This window comes from Oculina patagonica, chromosome 8 (assembly GCF_052425735.1).
Source record: "Oculina patagonica isolate OP01 chromosome 8, crgOcupat, whole genome shotgun sequence".
NCBI lineage: Eukaryota > Metazoa > Cnidaria > Anthozoa > Scleractinia > Oculinidae > Oculina > Oculina patagonica.
Window position 1 is genome coordinate 22,364,975 of NC_135765.1, and position 17,399 is coordinate 22,382,373.

Below are 17,399 nucleotides of genomic sequence, written 5' to 3' on the forward strand. Positions count from 1 at the left end.
CAACAATAACACGAGCATGGGACAAACAAAAATTCTGAGTCCCCGACGGGAATCGATCCCATGGCCTCCCAGATACTAGCCTCCCACGCAGTCGTTCTTTGGGGCGATCGCCCCAAAGAACGACTGCGTGGGAGGCTACCCAGATACCGGTTGGGCGCTCTAACCAACTGAGCTACGAAAGACACGTGGATAGCAGGGCCATTTGCTAGGTTTATATGTGACAAATGTTCTGCATACTGCTACGATCAGCAATGTCGACATCATCAAGTGTAGTAAACAAGAAAGATGGTAAATTTTAGGCTTGATGATAAATAATGAGGATGAATTTTTCAAAAATGACGCAAGCGTGGGACAAAGAAATATTCTGAGTCCCCGACGGGAATCGATCCCATGGCCTCCCAGATACTAGCCTCCCACGCAGTCGTTCTTTGGGGCGATCGTGTTTCACTCCTCCCCACGGGAGGAGTGAAACACGATCGCCCCAAAGAACGACTGCGTGGGAGGCTACCAAGATACCGGTTGGGCGCTCTAACCAACTGAGCTACGAAAGACACGTGGATAGCTGGGACATTTGCTAGGTTTATATGTGACAAATGTCTGCATACTGCTACGATCAGCAATGTCGAAATCATCAAGTATGTCGTAAATAACAAAGATGGTAAATTTTAAGCTCGATGATAAATAATGAAGATGAATTTTTCAGCAATGACACGAGCATGGGACAAAGAAAACTCTGAGTCGCTGTCCCCGACGGGAATCGAACCCATGGGCTCCCAGATACCGGTTGGGCGCTTTAACCAACTGAGCTACGAGAGACACGTGCACGTGGTGAGCTGGGACATTTGCTAGGTTGATATGTGACAAACGTTAGATGCATACTGCTAGGATCAGCAATGTCGAAATCATCAAGTATGTAGTAAATAACAAAGTTTTAAGCTCGATGATTAAATAATGAAGATGAATTTTTCAACAATGGCACGAGCATGGCACAAAGAATATTCTGGGTACACGACGGGAATCAAACCCATGGCCTCCCAGGTACCGGTTGGGCTTTCTAACCAACTGAGATACGAGATACTCGTGGTTAGCTGGGACATTTGCTAGGTTTATATGTGACAAATGTTCTGCATACTGCTACGATCAGCAATGTCGAAATCATCAAGTCTGTAGTAAACAAGAAAGATGGTAAATTTTAGGTTCGTTGATAAATAATGAAGATGAATTTTTCAAAAATGACGCGAGCTTGGGACAAAGAAAAATTCTGAGTCTCCGACGGGAATCGAACCTAAGGGCTCCCATATATCGGTTGGGCGCTTTAACCAACTGAGCTACGAGAGACACGTGGGGAGCCGGCTGGGACATTTGGTAGGTTGATATGTGGCAAATGTTCTGCATACTGCTACGATCAGCAATGTCGAAATCATCAAGTATGTCGTAAATAACAAAGATGGTAAATTTTAAGCTCGATGATAAATAATGAAGATGAATTTTTCAACAATGACACGAGCATGGGACAAAGAAAAATTCTGAGTCCCCGACGGGAATCAAACCCATGGCCTCCCAGATACCGGTTGGGATTTCTAACCAACTGAGATACGAGAGACACGTGGTTAGCTGGCCATTTACTAGGTTGATTGGTGACAGGCGTTCTGCATACTGCTACGATCAGCAATGTCGAAATCATCAAGTCTGTAGTAAACAAGAAAGATGGTAAATTTTAAGCTCGGTGATAAATAATGAAGATGAATTTTTCAACAATGACACGAGCATGGGACAAAGAAAAAGTCCGAGCCTCCGGCGACGGGAATCAAACCCATGGCCTCCCAGATACCGGTTGGGCGCTCTAACCAACTGAGCTACGAGAGACTCGTTGTGAGCTGGGCCATTTGCTAGGTTGATAAGTGACACGCGTTTTGTACACTGAAAAGATCAGCAATGTCGAAAGCATCAAGTGTGTAATAAATAATTAAGATGGTAAATTTTAAGCCCGGTGATAAATAATGAAGGTGAATTTTTCAACAATGGCACGAGCACGGGACAAAGAAAAATTCTGAACGTGTTCCAACCTAAAATGGGTTTTTCCGAACTTTCTTTTTACCGTCGACTACAAGAGTATCGCTCGGAGCCTGTATTGTGTTCATTGTGGATCATAGTATTCTTAACAACAACCAAATTGGTACAGTGAAGAAAGCCTTTATTTCAACAGGGAACAGCAGTTTTAAATTAACAGTTTGAATTTAGTGGGAATTTTTCTAGCATAAATCTGAACCCAAGATGCAAAAAATTTGCATCTTGCTAAGTGACAAAATAGCATAAAATTCACTGAAACCGTGAAGAAAAAATTCTGCATCTTGCTAAAGGACTAAGTAGCCCAAAATTCACTGAAACCAATATGCAAAAATTCTGCATCTTGCTAAATGACTCAAAACAGCTCAAAATTCACTGAAACCAAGATGCAAAAATTCTGCATCTTGCTTTTTTGTGTTGTGGTCATGTAGGCTTATCCCAAAGTAGTTGTCAGCAGTAAGAGATGTGCAGAAAAATGGTATCGTCCGAGGTTAATAAAAAAAACCTAGTCTTTGTTGTGGCTGACGAAGCTAACCTGCATCGGGGATTGGTTAGCAGTTGCACTTTCACAAACTATTTGCTTCAACCTGAAAGCTTTTGTTGCACCTGACATGTAAGGTATGTCACAATTTTTTAGCTGTTATCAGTTAAATAAATTGGGCATGAAATAACAGAGATTTTCAGTCTGCAACCTTTTTGTATAAATGTGTATTGATCTTGATGTGACTCCTTCCCAGTCGATCTGGTGGTTGGCCTGAGACTAGTGTTCCTGTATTGCAGATTTTGCTTGTTTCTGATGTTCACCCAGTCGCTTTTCCAGAGTTCTCGCTTTCTCGCCAATGTAATGTTCACCGCAATCGTTGCATGTGATGCCCAACGCCATTTTTGACCATCTGTTGTCACGAGACAACGTGAGCTAATTTTAATCGCTGATGAAGACTGTACTATACAGTAGAAAGCTTCGCTTATAAATTTTTCAGACCTTGCGACAAGAATATTTGTTCGTTAATTTATACACCAAGGTCAAGAATGAGCGTACATAGTCATAATTGTATGCTTGATGTATGCTGTTCGGCCGATATCTTGATCTTTATTTCAAAATAACAGGAAACGAAGGGGAATGAGGTCGACCAATCGAGACCAAGATAACCGTTAGTTAGCGTGCATAGTAATCGATTCCTTTTCAAGCGCGTAAACGTAACTGAATGCTTTAATTCTAGCCCCGCTACATCTTTCAAACTTGCTGAAAAAAACTTTGGCCTAGTATCTTATCTTTACAATTCATAAGTTGTCCAGAATTCAATTCTTGTAAAAGATATTCGCCGTCGGATTCTCATACAAACACTGTGGGCGTCGAAAACCGCTGAAAACACGACACGAGTCAAAAGTGAGCAAAGCTCATAGAAACCGAAAACAAAAGAAAAGCAAAGAATCGCAGGAAACCAGAACAAAAATCTGGAATCCAGCCATAATGACGAATGGTCGCGTATAGTGACGAATAGTGACGAATAGTCGCGAATAGTGACGAATAGTGACGAATAGTGAAGAATAGTCGCGAAAAATGGCGAATAGTGACGAATGGTCGCGAATAGTGACGAATAGTGACGAATAGTGACGAATTAGAGACATGTATACTAATTCCCAGTACCTTGCAACAACGTGAGATTTTCCCGCAAAAATGGATGCTTGGTTACAAATGATAAACGGAATTTCTTATGTTTTATATCGTTGAAAAAGCGTATTCATTAGCTTATTATTGTGTTTTCTGTTTTCTTGCCGGTGATCGACAGCCCCAGCCAGAGTCCAGAAAAAGATCAAAGATCTCTTCGAGATATCGACTTTTTTTGCATGAAGTTAGTTTGAGCAGAAGGTTTATCCTGGGCATTGTTGTTCGAACATATCATGGAAGAATTCAAACGTCTTTCAGTTCAAGCATTTTTTTTTTATTTTCGCGGAGGAAATGCTGTATTTGTCAGTCGCGACGGCTTGGTGCTTTGCAACTCATATACTTTGACTTGGTTAAAAATGGTAAACTTTGACGTTTGCCTTTAATCGAAATAGTTGTTTCCTTTCGAGTTAGAAAGATTTCTACTCGGCTTAACGCAGGGTTCTCGATAAAGGTTACGCACGACAGAGTTACCTTTTTTCTCGTCACGCAATCTTAACCCCACATTGAGAAGTAAATTTTCGTTTGGATATTACCAAAAGCCGCTTCTCCTCGCGTTATTCTCTACCTTACGGCTACACATGCCATTTCTAACGACTACATTTCCAGTAAAACAGTTGCTGTTTATTTTTCTAATGGCGATGCATTAACTTCTGAACAGAAGCAAAACCGTTTAGCGTTTACTTCTTCCACCGGAAGTAATTTCACAACAGGCTACAAAAACACTTGTAAATATCACTTAACACATTTAATGATGTTGCAATTCTAAATTGTGCAACTCAGCAGAAATAATCAATTGTCACGAAATGAGTTCCCTTTGGTTAACTATTAGCAACGTTTTAGTGTTTGAAAGACTTGTACCAGTACAAATTTGCGTTGTTAATCGTTTTAAGTTAAATTAATATTAGCGCCTAAAGACTTGTACCAGAACAAATTGCGTTCTTAATCGTTTTAAAGACCTTTAAACTTCGCTGCCTTCGAGCACTGAACCCCTTACATTCTTAATTGGTTATGTGACGTAAGATTTGGGCTACTCACGTTTTTGATTGTTATATAACGTTTGTAAATTTGACAAGTCACGTTTTTTCTACAAGAACGGAAGTGCTGAAGCACAACTATAGAGTGACACTTTACAAGTCACGCGCTTTGATCACCCACAGCGGAAGGTATTCCCTTGAGAAATTAAAACAGTCCCTTGAGAGTTAACAAGAATGTGGTTCCTTCCGGTTGGCTTCCGGTTCCAGATTGCCCCACATAACTGCTATTCTGCTTATTTTTGCTTGTAAACAAGCAAAAAAAAGTCGAAAAAGGGAATAAAATTAATGCAAGCAAGCGTTGCGTGACGAGCCTAAACAACGGCTGCGAAATAGACTGGCTTTGGCGTTGTTGTTTTTTATAACACCACTTCTATTGTCTTTTCACATCGATTAAGTAATTATAATACACTTTTCTCTCATTTGTATTTTATTTTTTTGCTGATAGAACGTGCTTTGGATCGCGATTCATGAGAATGAAATGAAGCTTAAGGAAGCGCGTAAATCAGCTTATAACAGCATAAATCCAGTCAAAACATCAGGTATTTCTGTTCTTTATTTACATGACTCTTGTAACTCTTTGCTTTGTCTAGGACTGATACCACAAGGAAAGCACTGGTTGTCATCTGATCGCTTAAGTTAAGCCCTGTTGGGCGGGGTTAGCACTTGGATGGGTGACCAACTGAAAACCCCTTTTTGTGGGTTTCCTTTTTTTTTAATTTCTCAGTACGAACTCAGTAAATTTCAGGTCCTTTCGTTTTCTTTCCAACGGCTTCGTTAACGTACTTCGGCTTTATAGGTGGTTTTCACTGTCACGCCACTGTCACGCCGCGAAAAAATAAATCCAAAACTACTGAGTCAAAAAAATCAAGAATATTACAGGTTGTAGAAAACTACTAAATAAACTTTTTGTCCAAGTCCCTGGTCAGAATGTTGTTCCATACTCGAGTTATCCGTCAAAATGTTTCACGTAAATTTAGAGAGCTCAGTATGGAAACTCCATGCTGGAGTCCAACTGGTTGGACTCCATCATGGCCGCAGGAAATCAATGAAAACATCTGGCATTAAGTTTTGCTACAAAAAGCGATCAGATCACCCTCGTGAACAAGTAAACATTCACATAAACATTTCTAGCAAAACGTCAACTGTTCAGATTGTTGAAAATCGCAAGATAAGGCATTTTTTTAAGGAGAACGTGACAGCCTTCTGGACGGCCATCTTGTATCTCGTGTGGCGTGAAACTTCGAAATTCAAAATGCTCTATCTTAAAGACGGCGATTGCTATCGAGCTAAAAACCTTCAAAATGATATATATTAAGGGCGTCTAATAGCCAGTGGAGGATAAAAACTCAGGGGTTTTGTGATTCTGGATTTTAGAATTTTGATGACGTCACGTGAAAACCAAGTATACGTTTCATTGTCTCGAGCGGGACGAGAACTCTGTAAATTAACGAAATCCGGGATCCTCACTCGATCACTCGAGTATCCTACCTCGAAATCCCGTTGAAGGATTAAGAAGATACTGTAAAGAACCCTTCGTTTATGGGACATGTAAAAAAAACCTTATTACTGTTTACTGGTTTTCTACGGCTAGCAGCCGCTGTAAACAAGTTGTTTTTACTGTCACGGCAACGAATATCCACAAGTTAAAGTACCTTATTAATTCTTAGCGACATTCTTTGCCTTAAATCGCCGTCTGAGAAAGTTAGCAGTTGTAAGTTTCTTTTCTTTATTTATTTGTTTGTTTGTTTTTGTTGCTGTTGTTGCTTCTTTTTTAATGTTTCACGATTCCGCGTTTTAGAATGTTCCGTCATTCCGCGTTTTAGGATATTCCGTCATTCCACGTTTTAGGATATTCCGCCATTCCACCGTGCCGTTCCATCATTCCACCATTCCTCCGAATAGGGTCACCTTCCATTTGGGAAAATCCCACGTTGCTGCGAGGTACTAGGAACTACATGTCCTTAATTCGTCACTATTCGCGGCTATTCGTCACCATTCGCGACCATTCGTCACTATTCGCGACTATTCTCACTTTTCGTACTGTATTCGCTATTCGCGACTATTCGCTATTCGCTATTCGGGTTTTCCAGACACCCAACCGGAATCCAGTCCATGGAATCTGGAATCCACGGCACGAAATCCAGAATCCAGGACTGTTTTGGATTACCTTACATGGGGCGAAAGGGATATATTCATACCCAATTTACATGATTTTTTATTTTAAAAAAATGACAATAAATAACATGGTAAAAAATTAGAATTAAAAACTACAATTACAACATTACTATAACTACAATTCAATATCAAGCACAAAAAAAGCGATGCAAAGGAGTCTATGCTCAAAAGCGCGGATTTCAATTGATTTGGTTAAAGGAATGAGCGTTGAACTGTATGTCACGCAACCCTCGGGTTCTATAGTTACGAGTCAAAAGGAAGAAAGGCTCACACTCTTGCCTATAACAATCAGTCTTGCCTGCAGCAGTGCAATGTGTCTCTGTGTTCATTATTTGGTCTCTGAGTGATAAAAGCGCAATTCTTTTCTTTCTACTTTTTGTTGTTTTGGGGTGTTTTAGTTTTCGTACTATCGAAAACTAAGATTTTGTGGGTCTTAGTTTTTATAGTAACGAACTAGGGGTATTAGTGGAGCTCCCACGGCGCCGCAGGCGCCGTGAGCGGAGCACCATGGGTAATGCGGGTACGAGAGAATTTTTGTAAACCCAGGAGTCCGAAAAAAATTGGTGCGTACGCCGCGCGTACAGACTCTCGGGGAGGGGGAGGGGAGTCCCAAGGCAAGCCCAAGCGGGGGAGGAGACTATCTTGTGCCTCCTTGGTTAACCAGAAATGTGAGGTAAACGACTAAGGTCTTTGATATTAGACATCCATGTTATGATCAATTGACAGCTGTCAAAACAAGGTATCCGCTGACCAGTATCACATGACCAAATCGCGGGCTGAGATGTAGAACTCATCGAGGTTGAATATTTTTTGAAGTTGACCGCTGGTCAGTAATGGTTTTCGCCGTTGAATCGCGGGCGCAAGTGTTTTCCCATGGTCATTCGTTGTAGTATTACATGAAGGGGAGAGTAACTTGGGGAAGTCCGCTGTTGGCTGTCAGCTCGTCTGGATTTATATAAGTTTGTACATGCATGGGTTTGCCAAATGTTCTCAGTGGTTCATACCTAAGCTTTCGGGAAACGGCAAGGTTAACAGCAGAATTTTGAATATGGTTCAGAGTCAAAAGACAGGAAACAATCTCACAGCATGCCGATTTACCAAACGTACGCATGAGTTCACTAAGCATGAAAACTCCCAGATTGAAAAGCACACGAAGGACACACGAAGGACTGAAGGACTCAGTTTTAAAGACAGTTTGTTACAGATAAATTATTTCTGGATATTTTCCTCTTTTCACCCGCGATGACAACCATAGTTAATAGAGGAGTAAAGATTGTGGCCGATCGCAATGGATGTTAATCTTCCAAGCTTCTTGGTGAGTTTGAAGCAAAGACGGTCAAAGACAACATTCCTTTGCGAAAACAAGGTAATTAAGCTTAAGCTTATTATTGATATTCATTTTTTTTAACAGATTAGAAAAGTCTTTGCTATTTAGATTATAAACCAGCATTCAATCTAATACATCATTTTTAAACGAAGCTGGGTTCTAGCTCTCAATCGTGTACCGGTGTGTCATAACAAGGACATAGCCTTTAGTGAAATTCGTTTTGTCTTAAACACGAGTTGTATTCAAAGCACTTACTTCTGGTATTTCTTATCCGCGGTAATTTGTTTATTCTGTAGTTAAATCAACGAAGTAGGAAGAACACAGCACTTTAAAACGTTGGAAAGAGTACAGAACAAGTAGAGAACAAAATTTACATGCAAATTTGTAAGAAAAAATTATGTGGTCGAGTCAGACACAAATTATAGCGGACATTGCTAGCTGAGAGCCTTAGCGAAATATAGTTTCTCCATGACCCCTGTTATTTTTCACTGAGAACTTTGCGTAGTTTTCCTTATTTTAATTTTTATCATATGAATGATATCAGTGAAAACGTTTTGTGGAAGTTTTGTATTTTTAATCTGATGACAGTCTTTCTCGGAATAAATTGATTAGTTTATTTCATATTTTTTATAACTTACATAAAAGAAAATAGCACAAATGCTAAAATGTTATGTGAAAGATCATGAATTTTTTTTTTTTTTTATGTTATAACAACCAAACTGATCCTTAAGTTATAATATAGGATATATAAGGGCTTGGAAAAAATGTAATTCCAGGTTCCCTTTTGCTGGCCTAGGACAGTGCATGATTGTGTTTCTTAGTAAACTTGTGACTGATCATTTACATGTAGACGACCTGCCTGGGCCTTTTAACCTATTACGCAAACAGGCATGAAAAATTAATTGCTTGACAGAAAAATCTACTTGCCCGGGTCGACCAGAGGGGGCATTTTTGAGCCCTGTGGCTATAAGCATTGCTTTCTTGAAGGTTGTGACTCAAAATTTTTTTTAAGCCTTTCAATTTTTACAGCTTAAAACAGTGACTAAATTAGATATTTTTGCCTTAATAATTTTTTCCTACAAGGGTAGTAGGATTAGTTTCTCATTGTGAAAAAAGTAAGTTCAAAATGGGCCTGTCTGCAATGACTCAAGAATATAATTAAAAGTAAATTAAAAATACATGTACATCAAGCTAAGCTTTATGTGGTCAATTCAGAGACAGGTATTTATAGAGGGTGTATTAGATGCAGTTTGAATTTATCATTTATGTTGGCAAATCTGTTGTCTTTCTAAAACTTGCATACCTCTTGCCAGGATGCAAGTTAAGAATTTTACAGGTTTTTGATATGTGTAAATTTTGTTTTCAGTGCAGAGAAAACAGGAATTCAAGGGGTGCAGATAATGAATGTGGTGATGCAGGTAATCATTACATTATTGTCAGCTTATACCTTTCTTTATCTATTAAAAGAGCTCTGTGACACATTAGTGCATGACACTTGTTTTTCAAGTGTAAAATTTTGGGTTGTGAAAAACTGTAGGTGTTTTAACCCCTTGGTAAGTTTATGTTTCCCTAAAATCCTGGTTCTATTGAGGAATGTAATATACACAATTTATATGTAACAGCACATGTAAACAAAATGTTTTCATTGTTCAAGAAAAGTGTTTTCCCCTCCCCCACCATGGGGGAGGGGTATGAGGGCAAAGACCCAACAAGATCTGCTACCTGACCAGAAAAAATACTGGAATACTTGTAATGATTTTGTGGGGGAAGTGCAAATTGACCTGTTTGAATTCCTTCTGTTAATACTTAACCCTAATAGCTAATAAGCTCAAGCCCTAGCTTAACATAAACTGTCTTGTTGTGGTACTAGGCAAAAGTAGAAATAAAACTTAAACTCAGCTGAGATTTCACATGAACACAAAGACTTAGTAAACTTTTAGAGCTGCTTAGGCCAGAAAAGCCAGGTGGGCTTGTTGATGAGCCGGCATAGTGTTTTCTTAGCTACATCCCTGATAAAAGTTTTGGGGAGAATATGTACACTTTCCTGGAATTAATCACAGTGCTGTCAACAACACCTGTCAGAGAGAAATATAAGAGACTTAAAAGACACATCATTTTGTAGGGAACTCTTGAATTAAGCCAGTGTTTCACACCCAAAAACATTCATCAAAACCCCGCCATGTGCTGGGTCTTATTGATAGCACTATTATTGTCTTCAGTAGATAAAAAAGGGTTATGCTGACACACTCACTCTGAAAGGATTTTTTGGTTCTGAACATATCCCCAACACATTCCCTGGCCCAGGCAAAAATTGGAAAAATATCTCTCTTTTTTTGTGTATAGATCTGTATAATGTTCTGAATAAATTAAATTAAAATTATAAATATTCATTTGATGCCAATGATCATCAACAAAATTGTATCTGTCTCTTTTTTGCCTTTTTCAGGGTTAACACGAGTGGCAGAATTTCCACAGAGAGTTGCAGACACAGAGAGAGATAAATGAAGAATCAGAATATTATATTATTATATATTGCATGTACAACTAATAGTAGTGTACTCTGTGTGAAATACAATTTTTGTGTTCAGGTGCAATTTTAAAGTTAATGAAATAAAGCCAGATAAGGTACAATCATGTACGTATTTCTTAAGGGATCTCTGATAACACTATAAAAATCATCCGGCTACCCAAACATTTGTGGGAGCCACGGTGCCCTAATGGTTATTATTATGTGCTGGTCTCCTGATCGAGCAGGCCGGGTTCAAGACCTGGCCAGGGCACTGCGTTGTGTTCTTAGGCAAGACACTTTACTCTCATAGTCCTTCTCTTCACCCAGGTGTATAAATGGGTACCGGCTAATTTACTGCCGGGGGGTAACCCTGCGATGGACTAACATCCCATCCAGGGGGAGTAGAAATACTCCTAGCCACTTAAGAGTGTGTCCGTGAGAGAACAGGGCAGAACCAGGCAACAGGTGATACAGCTCAAATCACCGATTTCACCCAAACTTAGCACAAATGTTGGGTATGGTGAGCTATTCACTGTAGCAAAACATCAGCTCAAAATATTTTATTCCCTTCAAGTTATGACACCTTTTGCAAAAATGGTCATTTTTCACTAATTTATGCATATTTAATTAGCTGACTTTGATTGACCAGTTCCACAAGAAAAAAAGACTTCTGAAAATAAAATTCACTGCATTATATTCTGCGGTTATTAGGCTTTAAGTACAATAATTCACTTCAACCGTCCGATTTGATTTCTTCTCCTCAAACGGTCTTTTGGAAGGTATACATTTCGTACTGTTGGAAATAGCCTTTAACTAGTGCCCAATATCTCCCATGAGCAACACCTTATATACATTATTCTTACATGGGTAATGAAATCCATCATTAAACTTCACAAAAATGCCACAAAATGTTTGGGGACTTCAATATTTTATTCGTACTGAGGAGCTAAACACACGTGACTTAACGATTTCTTGCTATTTCATCAAAATTCACTGAAACACAGAAGCCATTTATTTGCCTCAATTTGGCACAAAATCAGTACGAAATAGCTAATCAAGCATACATCTATCGATAACAATCAAAATATTGGCGAAGAAAAGGCAGTTAGGGCATTCTTCGGAGCGTTTTCAGAGCCATATAATTCGGCAATGTTGTGATAGCAAATGTAAAAATAGCAGCGAAAGATTTTCTTCACAAGTTCGCTCAATTCAACATTTAGGTACATCAAAGTTAAGAAACAAAAAATTAATAGCAGTAGAGCAAGTAGAGTATAGAGTTAATTACTATATTGGGGACATAATAGTTCCCCATACATAACGTTCCTGACTGGAACGGCCGTACCGCTGACTGAAACGGCAGGTTCAAAGGTAGAAATTCAAGATGGCCGCTGTTTATCTTCCAGTTAAATTTATTTCATGCAAACTGGCTGAGAGAAGTGTCCTTCTATGAACTTTGAACAGCTCTTTGAATGACTTTATTGACAACCTGTTTACACGTTTCACGAAGAATGAACCACGATGCTTTGGCTAAGTTCAGCGCGCCTCAAAGCAACAGTACATGTCAATTGAGATCGATCGAAGGATCGAAGTGCAGCGAGGAAGAACAAATTCTTCAAAAGAAAGCATCTGAGTGTCGATAAGTGGCATGTATGTAGTATTACTTTCTTGTTTCTTAACTTTGATGTGCCTAAATGTTGAATTGAGCGAACTTGTGAAGAAAATCTTTCGCTGCTATTTTTACATTTGCTATCACAACATTACCGAATTATATGGCTCTGAAAACGCTCCGAAAAATGCCCTAACTGCCTTTTCTTCGCCAATATTTTGATTGTTATCGATAGATGTATGCTTAATTAGCTATTTCGTACCAATTTTGTGCCAAATTGAGGCAAATAAATGGCTTCTGTGTTTCGGTGAATTTTGATGAAATAGCAAGAAATCGTTAAGTCACGTGTGTTTAGCTCCTCAGTTCGAATAAAATATTGAAGTCCCCAAACATTTTGTGGCATTTTTGTGAAGTTTAATGATGGATTTCATTACCCATGTAAGAATAATGTATATAAGGTGTTGCTCATGGGAGATATTGGGCACTAGTTAAAGGCTATTTCCAACAGTACGAAATGTATACCTTCCAAAAGACCGTTTGAGGAGAAGAAATCAAATCGGACGGTTGAAGTGAATTATTGTACTTAAAGCCTAATAACCACAGAATATAATGCAGTGAATTTTATTTTCAGAAGTCTTTTTTTCTTGTGGAACTGGTCAATCAAAGTCAGCTAATTAAATATGCATAAATTAGTGAAAAATGACCATTTTTGCAAAAGGTGCCATAACTTGAAGGGAATAAAATATTTTGAGCTGATGTTTTGCCACAGTGAATATCTCATCATACCCAACATTTATGCTAAGTTTGGGCGAAATCGGTGATTTGAGCTGTATCACGTGTTGCCTGGTCCTCTTATGGATATACTCTTAATTTGTACACGAGCGACCTACCTGATTCAGTCACCTCAGGTGAGGTTTATATGTACGCGGACGATACATCAATCTATTGTGTGGGCAACACGATTGACCATGTCACCACACTACTTAACGATGCATTGAACGAACTACTTTTATGGTGTAGGGTGAACTCTCTTTTTCCACACCCGAAGAAGTGCGAGGCTATGGTTTTATTTAGAGGAACCTTCATTGGTCCCTTAAAACCACTACGCCTTGGAGACCAAAATATTGACTGGGTGACCCATTCCAGACTTCTCGGAGTGACTATCGACAACAAGCTCACATGGTCACGCCACATCTTGGAAGTTAAGAACGCGTTTGCACAAAAATTAAACCTCATCAAAAGAAGTAGATTTCTTCCTAGAAACATGCTTTTAGACCTGTATTTTAAGATCATTTTGCCCGGCGTGACCTATGCACTGCCCATCTGGGGTGGTCACAGTAACAAAGACGGCTTTAAGTCACTTGAATCTTTACATTGTAGAGCTGCACGTATTATTTTTAATTTCTTGCGTGATATGCCCTCTGAGGAAGTCTTAGAAAAGGCGAAATGGGACTCTATCTTTTATAAGTACAAGCTCGGTTTAGCGAAATTAGTATACAAGGTCTACAACGATTTAACACCACCAGATATGCGCCATATCATTGTAAAAGCGGAAAACAAGCATGGACTAAGGAACGGTTACAAGGTAGTGGTACCGCGCTTTTTCACCAACTTTATGAAAAACTCAATCGCTTACAGGGGATCCGTTATTTGGAACGCCCTGTCACAACGACTACACGGTAAAACTAGTAATTTTAAGTCGTTTTTTAACATAGTAAAAGGCAAGAACATTCTTAATAATATTAGCTTCGAGGCGTTATCCGCGCAGACTGTCAGACTGAACGATGATGTTTTTAAATTTTATTGAATTTTTAAATTGTTATTATAATAGTGAATTTTTTCTATCTTCTCAATATTTTTAGGATGTCTTTTTATATGTCTTTTTAAATTTTTAATTTGTACACGGCCCCACAAGCTTTTAGCTTTAAACTTTTTTTACCGTGTTTAAATAAAGTTGTTATTATTATTATTATTATTATTATTATTATTATTATTATTATTATTATTATTATTATTATAACTTTATAACGTCCTGATAATTTTTACGCACATGGGCTGATTGGTTGGTAAATTGCACGCAATTTACCAACTTACAAAAGCCCACGAGGGTAGGGTATCTTGCTTACAGTGGATCTCGATATGGTGAAAAGAATAGGGCCAGTGGTAAAGATGTGACTTTTATTGAGTCAGAACGGTGTAGGAGGTTTTTTCAATCATAAAGGCCTTATGATTCGATTGGTCTTTGGTTTCTTCAGGTAGTCTGCACGAGCCTTTATAACAAAGTTGTAAGGTCTTGTTACAATTTTTGCCTCTGACGGTTTTTCTGAGGAAGTAGAAAAACACCGCTTTGCATTTAGTAAAGTAAGATGCAAACACGAGATAATTTTTGGAGTGCTTAAAAAATCATTTGTGTAAACACGTTTTGCAGCTCGGTTCCTACCTCCTGAAAACGTGCCTTTCCTAAAGGACACATAACACAAAAGTCACCTTGTGAAGTGGGCTTGTTTTGGACTTAACTTTATCATTACATTATGCAATATATATGAAGTTTTGTTTACTGCGGCAAAATCAAGGGTCAAATACATGAACCGCTGTGGTTATTTAACGTCTTTTTAGCAATTGATTGTCATCTTGCATAAGATGTGCCACTTTGCAACAATAAAGAATACGTGAATATATGAAAGTCATAATTATATGTGAACTGCAGATTCATGATGAAATGAATGAAGTGATCCTCGCAGCGTGTAATTCATTCATTTCAATAAAGAACACTACAAGTGATTGGTTTTCTATGAGGGAGGCTTGTTATCCAATTTATTTGTGCATCTTTTTATGAAAGCATTTCTTCATTTTTAGCGATAGCAAAAGTGTACCTCGAGGAAGGTGACAAAGAATACAACAATAGAGACGTTTCCAACGCCATACACTTCTACACTGAAGGACTTCAAGTGAACTGCAAGGATGACGAACTGAATGCCAAGCTGTACAGCAACAGGGCAACAGCTCATTTCCACCTTGGTAGGAACTTTCTTTTATTAGTCATGATTAGTTTCTCATATTTGTCTTAAATTATTTGTTGCTATAAAAATCATACACTCGACAGCCATTATTAACACCTACCAAGCGGCTACTCTCATGTGCATACGCTTATGTCAGTAGCCGCTTAAGGTTAAAATATCTGATTTGATACAGGAATTATTAAGGTAAACTTGTTAACTTGTTAAGTTTAGATGTCATCTCATTCGTGTCCACTAGTGGTTACTCGTGACTACTTTTACGATGCGTTCCTTTGGGATCCGGGGTAAGATTAATGATCTAAGATCACTCGGGCCATGGTGCGTCGAAGAAGCCGATGATAATGATAAGGATCATTCCAAAGGAACGAACCCTTAAACCCTATCATTTTTTTTAATAACATTTTGACATCATTTGCCCTACTTTTTGATGGCTTTCGATTTAGCTGACCAATCAAACTGCAAGAACTCTCGGGTACCGGGGTATATGGAAATTGCGAGGCTTGGGGTCTATAGAAGACGCGGGATCCCGGAGTCTATGGAAAACGCGGGGTCCCGGGGTGGTTTTTTCTTCACGACATGTTTAATAGGCTTATCGAATCAAGGAAACGTTTCACGGAGGTCTTGAGTTAGTTGGTGATGCATTTTAACAGACAAAAATTAAACTGGCCTTTTTAGCCAGAAAGTGATTTTTTTATTATTATTTTCTACACCCCAGGATCCCGAGTTTTCATTAGACCCCGGGGACCCGTAACCCGTAACTCGGGTCCCGGCCCCGCGTCTTCCACTTTTCGGTAACCATCAACTCGGCCCAACTCACTTAGTGCAGTTTGATTGTCAAAACGTTGTCACGCTCTTTGGATTTCTCTAAAACCTTGTTAGCTTTTATTTGTTTTGTTTTCTTGCTAACGCGTCTTCTACATTACTTGAAATTATAAATGGAATTCTAATTTTACTTATTGTCTGCCAGGGAATTACCAAGAAGCCCTTAACGATGCAAAAGCTGTCGTGGAGTTTGAACCAACGTTGATTGAAGCCTTTGAAACGGGTAAAGTCATTTGTTGCCTTTTTGGTAGGAGGAGGTTAATTGGAAAAACTGAAAAAGATTATACTTTGTCAGCTGATTCATCTACAGAAATCATTGATTTATGAGATGCAGTCAAAAAACATCTCCTACTTGTCCATTGCGAGGACACACAATCACACCAAAAAAAAAAAAAACAGAAAGTAAATTAAAGCAAGGAATAACATGTATTTGACAAAAGCCTTAAAAACCTTGCGTAAATCTAACTGGATTTATTTCAAACATTATTACCCAAGCCCTACCAAAATGTGGTTCGGTGTATAAGTAAGTAAGTAAGTAAGTAAGTAAGTAAGTAAGTAAGTAAGTAGGTAGGTAGGTAGGTAGGTAGGTAGGTAGGTAGGTAGGTAGGTAGGTAGGTAGGTAGGTAGGTAGGTAGGTAGGTAGGTAGGTAGGTAGGTAGGTAGGTAGGTAGGTAGGTAGGTAGGTAGGTAGGTAGGTAGGTAGGTAGGTAGGTAGGTAAGTAAGTAAGTAAGTAAGTAAGTAAGTAAAAAACATATTAAAACATTTAAGTAAAAAGCTGTTAAAAATATGACTAAACGTTTCCGATCTATTTGATTATCTGTATAAAGGTGGGTGTTTTTATAGTTTAAGCTTTATCCGTTACGTAATGCCATTCCCAAAAGTAAACATTTTAATCAATTTTACAAAATAAGTACCCGTTTTCAAATTTTAGGCTCAATAGTTTCTTATAAAAAGGGGGGCTAATTTGCAAATTTTAGCCTAACAGGTTCTTAAATGTTAGGTTCTTACTTGCAGGTTTTTACTGTATTTCGAGTCCGCTTAGACCTCCAATCAATCTGCCTGCTCTTAGGGCCATCTTACGATGTGAAACCGGTTATGTCATGGGTTGTTTATATAAACGAACGTATCATAATTATTCTTTTGCTTATAACTAGAACAGTACTTGAACGTAT

At 38.6% G+C, this 17,399-nt stretch overlaps 1 protein-coding gene and 1 long non-coding RNA gene across 2 annotated transcripts in view; one reads left to right on the forward strand and one right to left on the reverse strand.

The window, feature by feature from the left end:
- LOC144661917 (uncharacterized) overlaps positions 1–17,399 on the reverse strand; it is a 459,725-nt gene that overhangs the window by 149,537 nt on the left and 292,789 nt on the right.
- Positions 7,598–10,992, forward strand: LOC144661944 (uncharacterized). The gene is made up of 2 exons (XR_013572363.1): positions 7,598–9,690; positions 10,719–10,992. It is a non-coding gene; the product is annotated as an uncharacterized LOC144661944 (long non-coding RNA).